Genomic DNA, 6,000 nt, shown 5'->3' with positions numbered 1-6,000 from the left:
AAGCAATATAATACCAATTATATCTAATATGTATGTATACATATATATGAAGTCATGCAAAACATATTTCCATATTAGCCATGCTGCAAAAGAAAACACACACACAAGGAAAGTAAAGTGAAAAATATGCTTCAATCTGCCCTTGGGCTCATCAGATGGCTCTCTGAAGGTGGAGATCATGAGTCTTTGAATTTTCTTGGAATTCTCTTTAGAATTCTTTGTCTTGATCAGAGTAGCTAAGTTTTCACAGTTGACCAACCTTACAAAATTTTTGTTATTGTACAATGATTTGGTTCTGCTCACTTCACTTTGCATCAGTTTGTGTAAGGCTCCCTTGGATAAGATTATGAAGTATTTAGCTTCCTTTCTGGAGAAGGAATGGGTGAATAGAAAAAGAAAGGAGACCCTTTGTGTAGAATTTCCATCTAGCAAAACTGCATATTAGGGAAGCACAGAACCATTTGATCTAGGTTGCTTATCTCTAGGTTAGCTGCACATGCTTCCTGCCTATTTCAGAAGTTGACATTTCTCGATGTTTGCCACTATGACCAGGAAATTTCTCTCCCTAACAATAGATGACTGTAATCTACTTAGTCAACAAGATCTAAATTGTTACAGTGAATCAGTACCATGGCCATTTGACTTTATCAAGTAAGATAATACCAATGCTTGATTTTTATCTAATTTATTCCATTTTAAAAGGTACATCCTTTTCTAGTAGTGTATCCTTGGAATTTTTAGCCTCCTGGTAGAGGTCATTCACTGGCCAAGTGTCAGAGGGTCTGGGTTCTGGAGCCCTTTGTGAAATGGGTAAAGCTTACATTCATAGACTGCCTCTTTTCTTCTTCTGCATCCCCAGCCTGTCTACAGGACCAAGCTTCCTAGTCCAGTAATCCCTGGATGTTGTACCAGGCTCCAAAATTACCTTCTCCTCCCTATCCCTTCTCTATCAGAACTCCCATTGCCTTGGTACCCTTTCACAGAAGGATAAGATGTAACAAATAAATTCATAGCTTATCCTAAGATCTAAAGGACTGAAGTCAGAATTATATCTCCCAGGTTTGCCTTTTTCCTTCCTTCCTTCCTTCCTTCCTTCCTTCCTTCCTTCCTTCCTTCCTTCCTTCCTTCCTTCCTTCCTTCCTTCCTTCCTTCCTTTCTCTTTATTTCTTTTTTCCTTCCTTCCTTGCCCATTTATCCAAATCATAGCAAAACAGAAATCAAAGAAGGTATACATAGGATAATATATACCAGACCATACAGAGTGAAGGAGTTCCCAAGAGAGGGTCCTGGATCTAACCCAAGAGGAAATTTCCCTGAAGTCTCTAGAGTAGCAAGCTAGGAATAGAGATGTGATGGAGACTACTGGCTCCTTTCTCGTCTTCTCATAGTCTTTCACTTCGACAACCTGAAGTAGGGTCAGCTTTGCCTGTATTTTTGAAAGTTCAATGGAAAGGGACCTGACCTTAGACCACTGCACTTGGGGTCACTGGACCTGAGTTTGAATCCTGGTTATGTTACTACTACCTGTGTGCCCTTGGTTAAATCACGTTAAATCTGGGCTCATCTGTAAAAAATGAGGTGTTAGACTATATGACCTCTGAGGTCCTTTTCCTCTTAGCTAATTACACCCTATTGAGTTTCATTTCTGCTGTTTACATTTGTTATAATCCTCAAGTATGTTTTTTTCTTGTTTCTGCTGGGTTGTGCCATTTTCAGAGGAAAAGTCCTCAGGTACTTTTAATTCCTAGAATCATGAAGAAGAAAAAAGCTCAGTAATACTGATTTTTCCCCCTTAGTGTAGTGTGAATTAGGTATCACACACTAACTACACATGAAGTGATGTCACGAGCTGATGAATAAAGTGTATTTTTATTTTTTTAAGTCCATAAAAAGTCTACAGGTGCTAGATTTACAAAGTTTGTACGGTACTACACGAGGACCTTTTCTTGCTCTCGTTCCCTAGGACTATGTACTACAGCTGAGGGTCAAGAATCTGAGAGTGTGAGAACAAAACAGAATCATTTAATCAGTAGCACTTTGTGTCAGAAACTATCTATGAGCCTGTGCAGCTGGTACACATCACCTAACCTCTCTGGACTTCAGTTTATCTCAGGTGTTTTCCAGGCCTAAAATTCTAGCATTCAATGGATAATGCAATAATGAGTTAAGTGTAGTTTAAAATGATTATTGCCCACACTTAGGCCACTAATGCAGGGATGGCCAGGCTGTGGCAGAATTCACCTCGACATCAGTGATAGAAAAATATTGTGAAATATGTGAAGTTTACGTTCTGAACCTTCCCCTTCCCTTCTGTTTTCCCAGCCCCTAAGTGCCCTCTCTCTCACCAACCTCTCTACCCAGGTCTGGAATTATTGGGGGCCTCAAATGAAGTTGTATTTGTCCTGGCACATAATAAGTGCTTAATAAATATTCTTTTCCCTTCCTCTTGGGCCACATTCCAAGATTATTCGACCCTTCTTACCCACCCCCTTCAAAAGCCTCATTCCAAGGTACCCTGATCTCTGTTAGCTTCCACAGAAGAAGGGGGATGTCATTGGCCAATTCATACCTCACCCTAAGATATGCTTGATTTAAATAACTGAACATAGGATTACCTATCTCAGGCAAGCCTTTATTTTCTAAAGGCAGTCAAACTGAAGGACTATATCTCTAACAACAAAATTTCAAACATTTTGTCTGGTGACTGGAGCTTGGGGAAAGATTCTCCCCTCCCCCAAACCCAGTCAAGGGCACCTTCAGGGGTGCCCAGACCGGCCCTGTTTGTCATACCTTCCACAAAGCCTTGATTTCTATTTTGGAAACAGGAATAGATTTCCAGTTCCACAGAACAAGTTTCTGGTAGAACTAGGATTCAAATTCTCTATCTCCATATTCTAGTTGAAGTACAGGGCACGTCTCAGGAGAAGAATCACAGTTTAATTCTTGGCCTAACAAGGATATATACAAGGAAGGAGGGGTTTAATCTAGCCTGCTGGCTAGAACAAAGGTTCAGAGGCAGGAGTCATGATTTCCAAGCTTTAATCCCAAATTTGTTGCTAGCTGATTTGCAGGATTAGGGGACCAGGGGAGGTGGGAGGAGGAGGGTGTCACTCTCCATTGTCCACTTTCCTGTCCCCAGATACATATTTTCTTCTGCAAATTTATGCTGCCACTTGGAAAGTAGCCTGCTCCATGGACTGCCCCCACCTGGTGTTCTTAGGTGAACCCCAAACCGGTTTGGGGAGGACTAAGTAACCAAAAGGGGTGGGCGGCAAGGTGACAACCTGTTCCTAAGGCCACAGGAATAAAGGCTGAGGAGAAAACCGAAGCGGGCACATCTCCAAAACAGCGTCGAGAAGGGGGAATGCGTGCTGGTGAAATCTAGGAAGTACAGGCAGAGCCAGGTTTGGGAAGGACACACATTCAGAGCAGCAGGGCCAACCCTGGATTTGAAGAATCTTGTCTCAGACCCGCTCTGAGAAAACTCAGAACCTAGTTCCCGCCTCCCTTCTCCCGCCCCAGTTCAAGTCCCATCAGATGACTTCGGCTGGTGGTGTGGGGGGGCAAGAGCTGGGGGAGTCTTAAGGGGAGGAGAAGGGAGGGGAGGGAAGGATCAAAGCTTGCAGCGCTCCCAGCCGGGGTAGCCCGGATCTTTCGAACCCTTTGGAGCTGGAGGGTTCCCGATAGAACACACTGAAGGCCGATTGGGGACTGGGCTCTGCTGTAGATCTTACGGTCTGCCCCCACCTCCAGGGCCATTAAAGGTCACTGGGCGGGGTTCTGAGCTCTGCCTTAGAAATGATACGTCGGAGGGGTTCTGGATTATATACATCAAGAGCACCACTGTCTCTTTCTTCCTTCTCCTTTCTTAGTTTCCCGGGTCTCTTCGGACCAGCTCGTCGGCGCCCAGGCCGGAGAAGGTACGCGGGCTCTCCGGAGACCTGTTTGCTCTCGGGCACCACCCGGCAGTGGCCAGTTCGAGTTCGCCCCGCCTTTTACCTGCCCACTGCAGCCTACCAAACCTCCTCCTCCTCCTCCTCCCTCGCAATAAAAGCATCAGTTACCGGCCTCACGCTGTTTCTCTCTCCAGCCTGCCCAGGTGTGCTGTGCTTTAGATGCATTGGCATAGGCAAGGAAGACAGCGGTGCTAACGCGGCGGGCAAGAAGGCTGCGCATATATAGACATATTGTGAGGCTGTGCCCTGTCCGCAAGGAAAGTGCTGGACCGGACCAGCGAGGAGAAGGAAGAAGCCGAAGACTTTTGCAGTGCTTAGGGCGATCCTCTGGCCCTCCAATTGCTCCCTGGGCTGCAACCACAGGAGCGCTCAGTCTTCTGAACACCCCGGCCGGAGCAGTGCCGCCCCAGGCTCAGTGCGCTCAGGTAAGACCCTCACTGTCTAGCAGCCAGGCAAGCCTCCCCTGGGATTGTCGGGACCCCCTTTCGCCTGAACCTGAACTTGGCCGAGCCGGCCAGGATTCACTTGCTCCTTTAATTTTTCTCACTGCTGCAAAGTTTTTGAATAAACAGTGCCTCTGAGCTGTTGTGGGTGCTGGTCTTCAGAAGACGCCAGTCACGAGAGCATTTGCTCTAGGGCTGTAAATCTATAAATCAATTTCCTGCAGGATAAATGATCGCATCTCACCTGCTAGGGACTTTTCCGTATTCCTCTCAGTGGCACCTGACCAATCACTGAGTATTTATTGTCTATATATCCTGCATTTACTTATCTTTGAAAGCAAACATTTAAGCTCCTCCAGGGCAAGGATCGCCTCACATCTGTTATTTTTTTTGTTTTTTGTATATGTGAGACAACTAGATGTCACAGTGGTTAGAGAGTGAGTCTAGGGTTCACAAGATCTCAGTCTGAATTCACAGTCACTAGCTGTATGACTCTAGGCAAGTCGGTCAATTTTCTCAGCTGTAAAACGGGGATAGAACCCATCCCACTGGGTTATTGTGAAGATCAAATGAAAGAATATTGGTAAAGCGCTTAGCACAGTGACGTTCTCTTAGGAGGTGATTAATAAATGCCTATTAACTAAGTGATGAGACTTTGCAATCTTCTCACACCTTTTTGCCCTATGCTAGTTGATGGGAAATGCCCTACGGAATGGTGGGGGAGGGAGTACTGGAAGATTAGTTTTCGGCGCTCAAGGAATTCATTTTTTATATTCTGCTCTCAAATCTCATCAGTGTAAAAGTGAAGGTTGACAAAATAAGAAATTGTATGGAGGCTTCAATCAGCCAATAAATATTTATTAAGCCTCTACCGAGAGGCAGACGCTTTGCTAAGCACGACAGGCAAGAGGCATTGCCTGCTCTGTAATGGGGGACATAACATGCAAAAGGCTATGTACAAACAGGATACATCCAAGATAAAAGAAAGTGATCTTCAGAGGAAAGGCTCTGCGATTAAGAGGAATTGGAAGGGGCTTCCAGTAGATGGAGAGACTTTGATTTGGACTTGAAGGAAGATAGGGAAGCCAGCTAAAAGGGAACTTAGTGGGGGAATTAGTAGGAAAGCCAGTTGCTATGCCATGGAGAAAGAAATCATAGAGCCTACTGTGAGATTTCTCTTCTCTTCCCCTTCTTTTTCCTTCCCTATCTACCTGCCTCAGTCTGTTTCTCAGTATGTGCCTCTCTGTCTGTGTTTTTGTCTCTGTCTCTATTTCTCTCTATCTCTGCCTATCTCTCCCCTCAATCCCTTTCCCTCCCTTCCCTACTCCCATTCTTTCCTTTCTAAGACTGAGTGATTATCCAAGTTAGGACTATGCAAAATGAAATGAATACTCCTTTAAAAAAATTTAGTGGAGGATTCCCCCCCACCTTGTTCATAAACACCAGAAAGTTTTGGGTATTCTTCTTTATGTAGTTCTGAGAGAATTAAGAAAATGTACCAAAAATTGAATTGCATGACCATGTAGTATGGGTCAGAACTTTCTCTTCCATCCTTTGAGATCAGAATTTATTTTTTTTTATTCTGAACAACTTTTTTTAGA

The 6,000-nt window shown here is 44.4% G+C and overlaps 1 protein-coding gene across 2 annotated transcripts in view; it reads left to right on the top strand.

Moving 5' to 3' along the window:
• Positions 1–3,937: 3,937 nt before the first annotated feature.
• The window catches only part of TMEM171 (transmembrane protein 171), a 28,569-nt gene continuing 26,506 nt past the window's right edge, over positions 3,938–6,000 (top strand). Inside the window, exon 1 of one of the 2 annotated variants that reach the window (XM_069085403.1) lies at positions 3,938–4,381. The gene's annotated coding sequence lies outside the window, so the exon portion shown is untranslated. The remainder of the gene's footprint in view (positions 4,382–6,000) is intronic. The other variant, XM_069085402.1, reaches the window with a different exon arrangement.

Source organism: Petaurus breviceps, unplaced genomic scaffold, assembly GCF_028583685.1.
Source record: "Petaurus breviceps papuanus isolate PSGF00001 unplaced genomic scaffold, PetGlider_PUasm1.0 175, whole genome shotgun sequence".
Classification (NCBI taxonomy): Eukaryota; Metazoa; Chordata; class Mammalia; order Diprotodontia; family Petauridae; genus Petaurus; species Petaurus breviceps.
Note: the sequence above shows the minus strand (reverse complement) of the source record. Positions and strands in the feature narration are given on the sequence as shown.